Raw genomic sequence first — 16,400 nt, 5'->3', positions numbered from 1 at the left:
GCAATTTATTACAATAGTCTACAGAGTTGAGCAGGATCTCTGCAATGTCACAGCCAGATGAGTGCACAGAAACTCAACAGCAATGTCCACAATATACTTTCTAAATTGAGATGAAAAGATGTTGGTAGCAGTCGCTGATGTTAGAGCCCAACCTTTTTAAGGAAAAGTACGTATTGCAGTAAATAGGGTACAAGTTCACATGGCCAACTATTCGTAGATCCTGGTTCAGGCTGATGGAACTGTTGCTCCTGCTCAGTCTTACATGCCCCATTCCTCCAACATCCCTCTTTTTATACTCTATTTTGAAATGATTGTGCATGTGATGGAAAAAAGTTGGTGCCACTAAGTGAGTTTGGGAGCAGAGCCAAGATGTCCCAGTTCTTGCTGCCCTACCTGACCTTTGGCTTGTCTCTGGTCATCTCTGCTCGATGCCATGCCTCAACCATTCGCTTTATTTCTGGTTATTCTCTTGTTTGCTGACTACTTAATTATGCCAGTATAATCATAGTTTCCATACCCATTCGCTACCTGGCACCACTTAACATAAATTCCTACTACACTGTGATTGTGTCCTGCGGGCATCGAGTACCTGTGAGAATACAATATCTCTCTATGGGAAAGGCGGCTTGTTGTATGTGAAGACTTCTTGAATACACTTGGTTCTAGGAATTTATCTGGTGTCTAGCAGGAGCCCTTTCAATATCCAAGGTTTTACATCTGACATAGGTTCAAGTAGGTCCATTTTAATAGCACTATGGGCCCCTGGGCAAAGTGGTGCACTGGGGCCTTGACCTACACAACAAAAATCAGTGTTTAAACATTAAAAAAACATGCTGTACAACCCTTACCTCGCTGCTGTATCCAGCGGAGGAGGGTTTAAAGACCTACAAATAGTCTCTTCACAGTATTTCACAATCGCTGTGGTGGGATCTGTTAAAGTGGGAATAAAAAAGGCCATAAATGGCCAACATACCCATCATACCACTCCCCATGCCATCAAACATAACTAAATGCCCCTTGCATGCCCATCAGATATTTCCATATATCCCTTACATCCACATCAGCTGCTTTTGCTCCACTTATTCTGTCTCCCCTAAATCACACTGGGCCCTTCATTATGCTGCTTTTGCTCCCCTTTCTGCCTCCCCTATTTCACACTGTGCCCTTAATGCTGCTTTTGCTCCCCTGTCTGTCTCCCCTATTTCACATTATGACCTCCATCATGCTGCTTTTGCTCCCCTTTCTATCTCACCTGTTTTATGCTCCCACTTCACTTACCTTTCTATTGCCTTTTTTCTGCTGAATTCTTCTCTTCTGTCTCTTCTTATGTCTTTACTCATCGCCATTGCAGCTCCTCTCTGCGCTCTTTACAGAAAATGTAGAAGGAGTAATGATGTCAATGTGAGTGCAGCGGGGAGGAGGGATAGAGCTGAATGCAGCAAGGAGGAGGGGAGGAGAGAACTAACCAGATCACCGCCACACTGCTGTAAAGGAGATAAAAAAATATCTTCTTTCTTACGGGCCCTGCCTATGGGGACCCCGATGCCTGTGGGGACCTGAGGCCAGTTGCCCAGCATGATCACGCGGAAGGACGTCCTTGATTTCAAGCAGTCTAAGCTGTCAACCTCTAAGCCTATCCCTCACTGTAAAGGAAATAGCGCAAATCACCATAGTCAGTACTAGATGAAATTTAAAAATGTATGCAATTTTTGAGCAACAGTTTTGTGACAACCTAGAATATTGTACTTTTGGAGATTACAAACTACCCATGCAATGTCGCAAATGTGATATATAGGACCCAGTAAAGTTTGAAACGATCACTAAACTCCAAACATTTAAATTATTAACTATAATGGTAAATATGTATTATTCAATGTGAAACTCACCTTGCACTGCAGATCCTTTTAAAATGTATTACCTCATCCACTCCATTATAAGTACACAGAGCTGATTCATGTCCAAACACAACTAACACATACTTTGCATTTTTAAAAAGAGCATGGAACTTGTGCGCAGTTCCGACTGTATTGAAATCCAAGCATATCTCTAGATATGTTTTTATTTGAATGTAGGTGCAAGCACATTCTGCCTAAACAATACTTGTCTTAAGAAGGTACACAGAACATACTGCAGTATAAGCACATGCGTATGTACAATAAAAGATCACATCAAAATGCATAAAATTTTTATGTGATCATAAAATAAAATAACTCTTAACAGTATAACCGTATAATCTATTTTAGTTGCATACTGTTGTTCTGTGATAGCTAGTGGCATGCATACATGCACTTTTTAATTCAAAGACTATGCCATGTTAGTCAACACTATCAGTCGGCATTCACACCTGCCATGTAGTGGGTGCTAAAGATATGGGAGAAAACAATTGTACTTAAGACAAACACAGCACTTGAGTCTGCCACATCTGCATATAAATACCCTTACTTTGTATGGCCTACATTAATCCGCCCCTTCCCTCCCCTGTTCCTGTGGGGTCCCCCTGCCATAGTTATAAACAACTCCAGGCTGCTCATTGCATGACTGATGCTTCTATGGGAAGGGGTGCAAAAGACAGCAAGACTACTGGAGCTCTTCACAGCCCCCTTAAACTCCCACAGGCATTAAGGGCTAGGATAATTAACACAATTACAATATAGCAAAAAAACCAATAATAAAATAAAAGAGACACACACAGACACAATTTTAATGTAGGCTAGGTGATGCCTCTTCCCAGAGAGAGTGACGCCAGCCCTGATGCAGAAGGAGACAAGACTGCAATAATTAAATTCTAATAAAGAATTGGCTGTAATCAAGGTAATTGGTGAAAGAGAACAGTAAGAAATTTAGCAACAAATTGCTGTAGACAAAAGCGTTGCGCACCATGTGGCCCATCCTATTTCCAGGTCTGTACCAGGACCTGGACTACTATACCATGAGCCTGCGTACCAAGTGGCCCATCATACCTCCGGGACTGAACCAGCACACCCATACCATACCACAGCCTCACGCACCATGTGGCCTATCCTACCTTCAGGCCTGTTCCAGGACCTGTACTATACCATGTGCACCAAGTGGCCCATCATGCCTCCTGGGATGTACCAGCACCCATACCAGACACCAGAACTCGTGAAACACACTGTTCACACAGCCTCGGGCAAGCACCAGAACCCAGGCAAAGACACAAAAAGCACCTCCCCTACCTCAGGGCACATCATCAGGAAGGCAACTCCACAACTCGACAACAAACACTGGATCCAGCAGCCGGAAATAAGAGGGCAAGATGGTGTCCTGGATCCAAGAGAGCTGGATGACCTGATATTTTATAGCCTGTTCCTTTTATTTTGCCCCCTATGACACTCACATAGGGATCACCACACCTTCCCTGCTTTGATAACCTTAACTAGTTATGAACATAAACCTCAGCTTTTAATCTCCTTTGGGCTTAATTCATCCCTCACTTCTAATCATTATTAAGGTATCACAGCCTCATCGATCACAAATCCAGTCCCCATAGATATCTATGTTCACTGCGTATATGCATGAAATTCGGAGCTTGATGCCATCTTCACATAGCAAACGCTATGTGAAGATAGCGTTGGCAGATCTATCCTGTGGGGAGAGCATCACCAGAGAAGGATGTTCAGATCCCTTCCTAGCAGGCTTCGTGCTCCTCCCCATTGCAAATTGTACAGAGCCATAAGAACCTGTACTATAGATTATTCGCTGGGACAGACTCATGTTGAAGCCTCTGTCCCAGCTAAACAATTTTAATAAATTGCTATGGTAATTAATTTCATTGCCATAAGAAATGATAATTAACATGAACAATATGTGACGGATAAATAGACCCTTAAGTACTTATAAAAAGAGGTCTTACTTAAACAGACAGTCTCTGCCAGTTTCTTGCTAGATGAAAATAAGGAAGTGCAAATGCAATACTTATTATAAGGCATAGATTATTAAGCACAATACATTGAGTTTCATTTGTTGTAAAATATTCATTCAACTTTATCTGTGGAATCACAGATGAATTTCCAAGAGCAATGCGGTGTGTAATACACATATTCCTGTAATACCTGTAGGGGATACTCTAGAACAGAGGTCAGCAACTCCTGGCACGCATGCCAGACGTGGCACATGGACAAATTTTATCTGGCATGGCAGAGCTTAGCAGCTGCTTCCCTAAATCAACCAAAGATAGCCAAAACAGATCTGTTGCATATGCAAACAGCTCCGCGGTTCCGATATAGAATGGAAGATGTGTGCACTGACTCCAGGGGGTAAATGCATCATCATCTGATTTCTGCAAGTTGCCTGAAATCGGCGACTTTGCACTGAAAATTTAAAGAAGCAATGGCTTGTACAGGCAAACTTGCCTTTACAAGCCATCACCACTTTAATTTTTCACTGCAAAGTCACCGATTTCCGTCAACTTGCAGAAATCGGAGGGTGATAAATTTTCCCCAGAAATAAGTTGTTAAAGGATTTTTACCTCCTTATGGGTTTCAATCTTCTTAATATTCTGGCAAATGTATGAATGACCATTTAATACCGTTATATATATGACTATTACCGTCCACCAACTCCTCGCAAAAGCTATTTCTAAATTAACCCAAGAAACATCAATCTTATATTCCCTTATATCGACAGACTTCAAGAATAACCACAACAAGATATAACTTCATTTAAAGTGTGTTGTATTATATTATAGGACAATAAACAGAGTAACAATATTTTACACAAAATATAGATTTTGTGCCATACATCATTCTTATTGCCTGTAAAATACATATATATATATATGTAATTGTGTGTGTGTTAACTAACTCTTGTCTAAAGGTTTAATGTGTGTGTGTTTGTTTTAAGCTATGCATATGTGAATGCATTGTGCAGTGAAGGGGGAGGGGAGAATCCATACAGATAAGCATGCACACATCTTACTCAAGTCCAACGGCCATTTTAAACACATGGTTACAACCAGATCTATCTGCTCTACTTTTCCCTTAAACCTACAATCCAACAAAACGTTATATTTAACAATCTTATCACTTCCTGAAACCAACACAAAACCACACAGGACTATGTATAACACCAATGCTTCCATGACCAAAGCTTAACCAATACAGAACCATGTATAACACAAACATCTCCATTTATATCTACAATCTATCCCAAACAAGGCATGCATTTATGTAACACTGTCCATACCAAACCAAAATCTTTCCAATCACATTTACCATCTGTATTCAAACTTTCATATCACTTACAACAAATAATCATTCATTCTCATGTCATATTCGAACATCCTCCATTCAACAACACATTACAAATCCAGTCTCACACTCACCTTTACACACTCCATTCAAACTCCATACTAGGCAGGGCCTAAGGCCTGCTTACCTAGGAGCAAAAGGCAGCATGTCCACTCAGTCTGAGCACCAAGCATGAAGAGAAGGCTTTTTTCTCTGTGTACAGTAAAAACCTTTCTTGTGGGCAGAGTCTAGAAGCTGGCTACAGTCTTTCATATGTTAATTTGACCAACTGTTCAAAACTTGTTCAAGTATTTACAAGCCAAATGTTTGCAATGGGGGAAGGAGGCCTTGTTCCTAGTCAGTGTGCTAATTCAATTGTGTTATGTTCATATATAAAATAATAGATTATTTATATACTCTTCATCATAAGTAATACATAACAAAGCAGCTAGCACATATGTTTTAAGTTGAACTAGGGGCACAACTATGTGGCATAATATGAATTGGGGTCACTACTGTGGCATAAAATGAACTGGAGGCACGACTGTGGCATAAAATGAACTGGGGGCACTACTGTGTAACATAATATGAATTGGGGGCACAAACTATTAGGCATAATATTAATTGGAGGGTACAATTATGTAGCATAACTTGACCTGGGGGCACTACTATGTGTCATAATATGAATTGGGGCACTACTGTTTCTGATGCATGCAAGAATCTTGCCTCAGAAAAATCCCGCCATCGCACACCCAAGTCATCTGTAGTGACACTGCTAGTGCTAACTCCTAATCAGCTAACCTGTCAAGCTAAAATCCCGAAAAGTACTTGGTGAGTTGAGGTCTGCAGCATGGAACCAGGAGGGCTCTTCAGGGCTGAAACCTCCCCAGTCCACCAGATATCTCAAACCACCTTTGCAATATTTAGAGTCCAAAATTTGTTTGACCTCAAATTCATTATCCAGATGGACCTTGGGCAAAGTAGAAGAGGTACGTGTAGCAGAAAATCGATTAATGATTAGTGGTTTCAGCAACAAAATATCAAAGAAATTGGAAATACGAAGAAAGGCTGGTAATAATAATTTAACGCACACCGGGTTGATTATTTGAGAAATAGTATACGGACCAATGAACCGAGGAGCCAGTTTCATACAAGGAGTTTTGAGGCAAATGTTTCTTGTAGAGAGCATTTCTTTGTCACCTATCTTGAAGGCTGGAGTAGCCCAACGTTTCTTATCAGCTACGAGTTTGTAGCATTTTGCAGACTTCCAAAGGCAATTCCTCACTTTATTCCAGATGGAGAGGAATCTGCGCTGTAAGGTGTTAACAGCAGGAACCTGGGTGTGAGGGAGGGCAGCGAACTCAGGGAAGGATGGATGGAGTCCATAGACAATAACGAAGAGAGATGCAGAAGTGGATTCGTGGAAGGCATTGTTGTATACAAAATCGGCACCATCTTGATTCGCAAAAGAAAACATCCTGAGAAATGTCTCCAAGTCCTGATAGACACGCTCAGTCTATCCTATCACCCACACGCTTGTGGGTGATAGGAAGATGACATGTTCAACTGAATACAAAGAAGTTTACATAGTGCTCGCCAGAACTTAGACACGAATTGGACGTCTCGATCTGAAACAATTTTAATAGGACAACCGTGCAAACGAGAAATCTCCTTGATGAAATGTAGCGCCAGGACCGGAGATGAGGGAAGGCCAATGAGCGGAACAAAGTGAGCCATTTTCAAAAAAACGATCTACCACGACCCAGATGGTGTTATGTTTCTTACTGGGTGGTCTGTAATTTTGGCAGCTTTAATCACACATGTCCCTCTCTGCCCAGCAGCTTTAATTACACATGCCCTTCACTGCCCCCGAAAACACACCTGAACTTACCATATCCGAGTCTGCTCGGTACTTTCGCACTTTTTCGGAATTTAAAATGAGGCAAAACTTCGTTATGTCTTCGGATCTTGGATCTCGCAAGTTTTGAAATCTATAAGTACCGCCCTCCACGGCGATCTAGTGCCGTTTCACAGAGGGACACAGAAGGGATAGCACAGTCTTTAGAGCAGTTGGGCTGCAACATAGAATAGAAAGAGGAGGGGGTAACAGTGTTCAACAAAGTCTACAGTGACATTCAGGAAAGCTCCATTGCTCCATTGCTAATTGTCATTGCTGAAATACAAATACCAGGGCTGGCAGGCTTGGTGTATTTCTGCAGTCACATTCTAATGTGTTATATTGATAACATACAAAGAGGAGAGCTCCAATGCTCCATTACTAATTGTCATTGCTGAAATAGAAATAATAGGGAAGGCTTGGTCTTCTAAATCTGCAGTCCCATAATGAACAGTGTTATATAGGTAACACACAAAGAGGAGAGCTCCATTGCTCCATAGCTAATTGTCATTGCTGAAATACAAATACTAGGCCTGGCAGGCTTTTCTTCTGAATTTGCAGACAAATTGTACGGTGTTATGTAGGTTACACACAAAGAGAAGAGCTCCATTGCTCATTGCTAATTGTCATTGCTGAAATAGAATTAATAGGGCAGGCTTGGTGTTCTAAATCTGCAGTCCCATAATGTACAGTGTTATATAGATAACATACAAAGAGGAGAGCTCCATTGCTCCATAGCAAATTGTCATTGCTGAAATACAAATACTAGGCCTGGCAGGCTTTTCTTCTGAATTTGCAGACAAATTGTACGGTGTTATGTAGGTTACACACAAAGAGAAGAGCTCCATTGCTCATTGCTAATTGTCATTGCTGAAATAGAATTAATAGGGCAGGCTTGGTCTTCTAAATCTGCAGTCCCATAATGTACAGTGTTATATAGATAACATACAAAGAGGAGAACTCCATTGCTTCATAGCTAATTGTCATTGCTGAAATACAAATACTAGGCCTGGCAGGCTTTTCTTCTGAATTTGCAGTAGTGTACGGTATTATCAAAATGGATTCACAGCAGTACACAGAAGAGCAGGAGCACCAAGCATCTGCTGGCACCAGTCATGATGATAGTAATCCCTTTACGTCATTTGGTAAAGCCTATGTAAAAGTGCATAATGTTTTTAAGTCGGGAAACAAAAAATTGTTTTTACCTTGGTCAAGAAAAATAGACCTGTAATCCAGGAAAAGTTATCTTCATAAAAAAAAAAATTGCTAACATGCCATTCTACACACGCAGTGATAAAGAAAGAATGAGGCCTTCGCCTTTCTCTATGAGTGTGAGTTCTGCAACTGTCACTGAAGCATCTTCTTATAAAGTCAGTCATGACCAAGCAAGACCTTGTCATTCGGACTCCAAAAGTGGTGTTCAAATACATTTATCTGTAAAAGCCGAGCTGGAAGAAAACAGTGAGGCATTAGAGGAAAATGTATGTTCAGATTCAGAAATGACACACATCTCTGAGGAGAGTTCATCCATGAGTGCTATGTTTAATCGCGACCATTCTGATAGTGTACCCATAAAGAAGGCCCCTTTTCAGCATTTCTGGAGATGTGTGCATGAGCAGCCCAAGTGTAGCCGGTGATACACCAATTGAGGATGCCATTTTGGAATTGCAACAGGTGGAGGAGGGTATTTGTGTAGCCGACGAGGGCGCTAATGAGGATGTTGATGAGGATGATGTTGTTTGTATAAGTCCTGCACCAGTGGAAGCAGTTCTGGCATGTGATAAAGAGAAGGCCATTGTCATGCTTGAACATAAGACCAAAAAATCCACTTCCTATGTGTGGAATAATTTTTATTTTAATAAATTTTATGTTGTACTTGTAGATCAAGTACTTTATTCGCTTCGCCAGGATCCAAGAGTTATCAAAATCTTGAAATCGGATCACTACATTTTGGAGAATGTGCTTGATCCTTGGTTTAAGATCTATGTCTTCTCTTTGTTTCCAACTGACCCAGATCTGAAGAGATGCAAGGAGCTCCTGTTGAGCAAGATGACAGCTCAAGTGTTAAGTGACAGGATGGTGTCTCCTCCTTAAGTTTCTCATTCAACTGCTGCTAGGAAAAAACCTAGCTTTCCCAAGAGACCCAGAGATGATGCAGATGACTCAGCACCAAATTTTGACATCTGGTCTGGTCTAAAAGAATTGACCAAAAAACGTGACACCTCTGCCGTAATTCCACCTGATCCAACTATCAGCATCCAAAGGATGGTGGAGGTTTATTTTTAGCATAGATATAGACACATCAGACAGTCACTTTACATACTGGGAGGATAAAAAGGGAATTTGGAGACCCGTAACGCTTTCCACTGCCTAAGCTGCCCACACTCCAGTGTGTACTCGAAAAGAGTTTTCAGCACAGTCGGGAGCATTGTCAGTGATCGACGTAAGAGGCTACTTCCTCAAAATGTGGAAAAGGTGATGTTCATAAAAATGAACTAGAAGTACCACGAGGAAGGCCTTTCCTGCCAATTACATCAAAATACTGAGACTTCTGTAATAGTGGATTCCCGCGGTGGTGAATTAATATGAAGACAGTGAACAAAGCCAACATGCTAAGCAAAGGATGATACATCACAACAAGTATGGTAAAACCAAACGCACTCCAGTGTGGAAGGGCCCGTGGATATCCCTCAAACTAACTAAAGAATTGGGAACGTTTACCGGGGGATGCAATAAATGGGACACTGTCCACCACAGCCGTATGTCCCAACTGCCCCATTACCCTCTAACAGTTCCACACCGGAGCGGGTCTACATAGAATATCCATAACTACAAAATTTAACAAATTCCCCTGTCACTAAAATGGGAACTTACAGTCGAACAGTATTACTTAAGTAAGAGAATTTAATCTGTTAAGATGAACCCTGAGATCAGATCACCTGAATAAAAGAGGCAAGTTAGAACATAATTATTAGAACAGTCAAGCAGGTTGCGAATATGAGGCCCCGTCTTCAGGGCATGTGCTGGAGACTGGACGATGCTGAAGTTGACGTAGGAAGTGACGGCCTTCTTCTAGGGATCTGACAGACACTTGACGATCTTCCATCAACACCACCAAACGAAAGGGAAAGCCCCATAGGTACTTGTAACCTTGTTCTCTCAGAGCGCTTGTGATTTCTTTAAGGTCCCTCCTCTTAGCAACTGTAGAAGGAATATTTGCAATTTGGAGCCTTCAAAAAAGATAAAGTTGGAATTCCTGGCGCTCGTTGTTATCCTTTCCTTAATTTTAAAAGAAAGAAGTTTCAGGATTACATCTCTGGGAGGTGCCGTGTCTTTAGGTTTAGGTCGAAGAGCTCTATGGGCTCTCTCTATTTCAATTTGGGAATCGGATAGAGATGGAACCAAGTGGATGAATAGATGAAGAAGATAAGGTTCTAACGATGTTGCATCAATAGTCTCCGGGATGTGCCGAATACGGAGATTATTTCTTCTCTCTGGATTGTCTAAGTCCTCATTCTTGTCTCATAGGAATTCAAGCTCTCTGCTAAGATATTCCATGTCCCGATTAGATTCCCTTTGAAAGGACTTACACTGCGTCTGAGACTGCTCCAAGGTGTCGGTTTGCTGACTCAGTGCTGAAATATCCTTTTTTTAGCTCTCCTACCGTTTTTTGAAGTTCTGAAGTGAGGGATTGTTTAAGATCAACGAGGAGAGAGCGGATATCTGAGATATCTTTTTTCGTTGCTGGGACATCCTCAACTTCCATTTCCTCGTCACTAGCTGACCGGTTACGTGGAGATGAAGGACCTGCCGCACTTAGTTTATCCTGTCTTGGAAAGTGCTGGGTAATTTCAGCGTTCTGCCCTCTTTTAATCTTAGAGGCGGCTTTACTCATGATTAAAGTGCAGGAAAATAAAGCTTATTGCTTGCATTTAGGATTGGTGAACCTTTCTGTTAATGCTCTGGATGGACGCCGCCTCCCGGCCTACATCTCCTGAGTAGTACGAGCCAGGGGTAAATGCGGTAGAGTTCACATGGAAGACACATTAGAGCCCTATTGGTATCAGGGGTTAACAACAAAATGTATCTTCTTGATGTTGCTCTTGGGAACCTGCAATTTTAATGAATGGCCGCTGGGTGGCAGTCAAGCACAATGCTAGAGATACACTGGAGATGAAAAACAGTGACAGTTGCAGGCTTTACAGCGATGGCCACTAGATGTCAGTGTAACCGTGCGGCCTTATCGTCTGCAGCTCTTCTCCAGTTTAAGACTGGTTTAATATCTGGTTACAGGGGCACTCAGGCACGTTACCAGGCAGCCTGGACTGGTAAATTCTATCCCCACCCTCTCACCTCACAGCCTCAGCCGAGCAGGCGGGAATGCAGTCACTGCTATGTTGCCTTGGCGACCAAGCTCCATGCTCCTCTCCAACTGTTCCCCTCAGCTGGAGATCCCAGAATGCACTGCTCCGCCCCCACTGCCGGAAACTAAGGGAAGAAAGGTGACAGCTACTTCCGGTTCTCCCTGTAGACTAGATCTCATGAAGGGGGGGCACCCCCACGGGCAACTTTGCAACAGCAGGGATCTTCAGGTAAGCAGAGGGCAATCCTCTCCATCCGCCCCCACAACTCAGACAGGCTCCGGGCACTCCTCAGCCCCGCTCAGTACCCCAGCTCCTGATGCAGATGTCCGGTGCACTCTAAAGCCCTGCAGTCTGCAGTCCAGCCAATTGGGGCTAATGAATCCCTTCACTCAGGTCCCAGGCAGGTCCGAGGGATCCGCTGTAGTCAGCAGGGGAGTGCCCGCACCTCCAATCTCCACAGGTCGGGTTCGCGCAAGGCCACTGAACCGTACAGGCACTCGTTATTTAATACAGGCAATCTGTGCCCTCCTGAACTCCTGCCCAGCTGTTCTGGCAGCAATCTAGCTTCCTAACATATCGATTTTAGATAAATTTTAAGAGGAGCTCCACCACTGCACGTCCGCTCACACTGGCCTCCAAGCCACGCTCCCCCCACGGTGATGAATTAATAATGTTTGAGGATAATGTACACACTGATGAGGGTGAGGATGAGGCTGAGGATGCTGACAACAGAATCTTGCCACAGTAGAGTTCATTAACAGCACTGTTAACTTAGTTGCCTTAAGCCCATTGTTACCTTGTTTTGTGAGGGCACAATCAAACCAAACACTTCAGCCAGAAGGAGTGGCACTTTTGTGGCTGAAGTGCTTGGTTTGTTAAAGTGTGCATGTCATTTTTAAGATCCAACATAAAGGTGGGTGGGATGGCTCAAGGACAATTCCATCCTGCACCACTTTTCCGTCTGCCACTGCTGTGTGCCAATTTGTCCTAGATGTGCTAGGAACTGCCATGTATTTGATTCATTACTCTGTCGCTTAGCATCAAGCCAGGTCGCTACAGTATTTGTCCGAAAGTGTATTAAAATATTATTGTGACCTGTGAGGTGGTCAAAATTGACTTCAAATGACTTGATATTAGTGTTATTGAGGTTAAAAATAATGTAGGAACAAAAAAAAAAACAAAATTAGGTGATTTTAGCATATTTTAGGATTTTTTCTAAAAAATACAGATCCAAAATCAAAACTCACGAGGGCGTTTTTGCCAAAACCAAAACATGCAGCTAGTCCAGATCCAAAGCCAAAACCAAAACAAGTTCACGGGGGTCAGTGAGCATCTCTAGTTGTGACATAGAATATAGAGAATGTTTATCTCAAACAAATAGTCTATTTTTTCTTGCTTGCAGATACCAAACTTAATTGTCTCTATGCAATGGTATTTTCAAAACCTCCAGTATTTACTTTTATGGCAAATTCCTCACATATCCTAAATTATTGCACACAGTACCATACAGTAAGCTCTCATTCTTGTTTTTTTAACATCTTCCTATATACCAGACTTGGCTAACCTGTGGCACTCCAGGTGTTGTGAATCTACAAGTCCCAGCATACCCTTCTAGCAGTAAGCTGCTATATATTGGCAAAGCATGCTGGGGCTTGTAGTTTCACAACACCTGGAGTGTCACAGGTTAGTATATCCAAAAGGAAGAAGGAGGGGTGGGGAAAGGGAGAACAGCTCCGCACCAGGTAATAACCAACCTCACTTTCAAAATAAATGGATTATGATTTGTGTGAGGGGGTGCTTATGTCAACACGAACAATCATATAATAAAGATAGGAAGAGAGAAGTTGACCAAAATAGCACTTCAGGTGTAGACAAATACCTGTGAGATATCATTAATAAATTAAACTTTAATGATACTTCATTAAAAAAGGTATATATAAATATTCAACCAAAAGGAAGAAAAGAGCAAAATATTTAAAATAAAGTGTTGAATAAAGAAAAGAATTTTAAAATATAGTAGACCCTGTAGTGGAACTTATCCTAGATATATGGTGCCTCAAGTGTTAAACCTACTAATAATATGCCCCCTAAGACATATGCACAAAATTATGTCTTATATCATATATCAAATTGATGATGTGTGAATTTTGGGCTGCATATTATAAATATAAACTATTCTGTATCTTAATTAGATCCTTATAGATCAAAAAAAGTTTATGGATCCTATAAGTACCCTTATTGTATACAGAATATAATTGTAAATATGTTGTACAAAAGTAACAATGTTGCACTGGTTCATTTGGCAGAGATGTATAAGTCTTGTGATACTATTGTACACATACAAGCTCTAGGTGGCGGCAAAGGGTAATATATTTCAACACTTGGATTGTATGGGTAAATATGTTCTTCATTAGTAAAGTTTATATATTTCAGAACAAGAGGCAAGGTAGATATCCATATGTGGTTAACCATGCAATTCGATAGTACTAAAATATATACAATAAAGTTGGTAGTATATCTTTTTCTAAGCTCTTATATTTCTGCCTACTTATATTTAATGGCAATAATTCCTCATAGAGATTTTTGTGTAGCTACTAGAAAAAAACTCCTCATAGAGCGACACATTGATTTTCAGAGAATCTGCCGATGGTAGGTAAATGGTATGCAGCTTAATTAGAGAAATGGTAAATGCTAGGGCACTGATGTATAGTATTAGAGGAGATAATGCTACAATAATCTAAAGTGCATAATTAAATAAAAAAGTATCTCGCGGCCGAACACAACTATCAGTTCCACCTACTTCCGGGTCTGATGTCACCTAGCGTGATGTCGGCCCGACATACGTTTCGCCCTAAGGCTTAATTATGGAAATTACTAGCTGCTGATAGAGGGTCAGTTATTTTTGCTTCCCCAATTAATATATCCATATTTATTATTATTTTTTTACATTATTGGGAATCATGTATTTAATATTTATTACTTTTTTTATTGTTGTTTCTATTTTATTTCATATACTTATATACTTACATGTATATAAACTCGTATATATTCCATTATGATTATTTGTTAATTTCTATTATTTATTTATTGTTATACTTATTCTTTTTGAGACTTATTAGCTTAATAAATATTTTCTTATATATTTAATATTAAGAGCATAGAAAAAGAGCATAGAAAATATATTACCAACTTGATTGTTTATCTTTTAGTACTATCGAATTGCATGGTTAACCACATATGGATATCTACCTTGCCTCTTGTTCTGAAATATATAAACCTTACTAATGAAGAACATATTTGTTGTTGTTGTTGTATCCTCATAGTAGCGGCCCAGTTAATACTGTGGCAGATAGTCCTGCCCACAATTCATAACATACCCCATAGTAGAATTCCCAGTTCATATTATGCCACAGTAATGCCCCCAATTCATTTTATGCCACACATAAGTGCCCCATTTCATATTATGCCTCACATAAGTGCCCCCAATGCACATTCACAGGGGGGAATACAATGGTAGAGGCCCACCACAGGGGGTGTGGCCAGCCACTAGAGAGGCATAACCAAATCACCAGAGGGGTGTGATAAGCCCACAAAGGACAGCTAGCATTATAGTGTAGTATATAAAGAATGCAGTGTGTATATAAAGAGTACAGTCTTGGCCCGCCCCTTAGATTGAGCAGAACAGTCACCAATAATCGGGATTGTCCCACTAGAATCAGAACATTTGACAGACTATCCTGCTCTCTCCTACTTATTCTTGTCACTTTCACTACCTGTGGCTGCAGGTTTCTTTAGTTGCTGCTTGTCTGGATCCTGGAATGTTGGGGGCCCTATTTGGAAATAAATAGGTACATTTAGAATATCCCAACCAGCCCCAGCGTTAAATCAATAGCACCCACAATTAATAATTAGGCCTTTTTCCAGCCCCAACATTAAAATAATAGTATTCCCATTTAAAAAAAATAAACCTATTTCCCTCCTTCCAAACAGCCCCAGCAACAAATTAAAAATATTTACATTTCAGAAATATGCTTATTTCCCGCAACCATCACTGCCATTAAATAATTCATATTCACATTTAATAAAAAGACATCATTCTCCCCAAACTCACCCCCACATTCAATAGTCCCGAAACCACCCCATCTTAAATTAATAGTCCCCACTATTTAATTGCTCCACATCACCCCACAAACAAAATAGTACCCATTAATTAGACACCACCTACCTCACACACACTACATTGCAAAAAAACCCCTGTGCCATTATACACATTACATTGCCACAAGCCCCCTGTGCCATCACATACACACACACTACCACAAGCCCCCTGTGCCATCACACACACACACAATTACCACAAGCCTCCTGTACTATCACACACACAATTACTACAAGCCACCTGTGCCATCACACACACAACACTGTGTCCCTTCATCATCACCACGCTGTGCCTCCTTATGATCACACTGTGCCCCTTCATCACAACCACGCTGTGCCCACTTATGATTACACTACACTCTCCATGCTGTTTTTACCCCTTCATCCCACTGTGCCATGCTGCTCCCCCCCTCCATCACTCTGTGTCATGCTGCTTCCCACTTCATCACACTGTGTCATGCTGCCCCCTCCTCTTCATCACTCTGTGCCATGCTGCTTCCCCCTCTCCTTAATCACATTGTGCCATGCTGCTCCACCCTTCTTCATCACTCTGTCCATGTCTGCCACATCCTTTCTGCTCACTCTGCTCACCCCCTCCATTTCATCACTTGGTGCCTTCCCCCCTCCCCCCCGATTCATTATCACCTGGTGTCTTTCTCTTCCTCTTCCTCCCCCTCCATCTTCATCCGTTGCTGCCTTTCCTTCCCCCACTTCTTCATCACTCAGTGCCTT

The sequence above is a fragment of the Mixophyes fleayi genome, chromosome 6 (genome assembly GCF_038048845.1).
Source record: "Mixophyes fleayi isolate aMixFle1 chromosome 6, aMixFle1.hap1, whole genome shotgun sequence".
In the NCBI taxonomy this organism is placed as follows: Eukaryota; Metazoa; Chordata; class Amphibia; order Anura; family Limnodynastidae; genus Mixophyes; species Mixophyes fleayi.
This window is presented reverse-complemented; position numbering follows the sequence as displayed.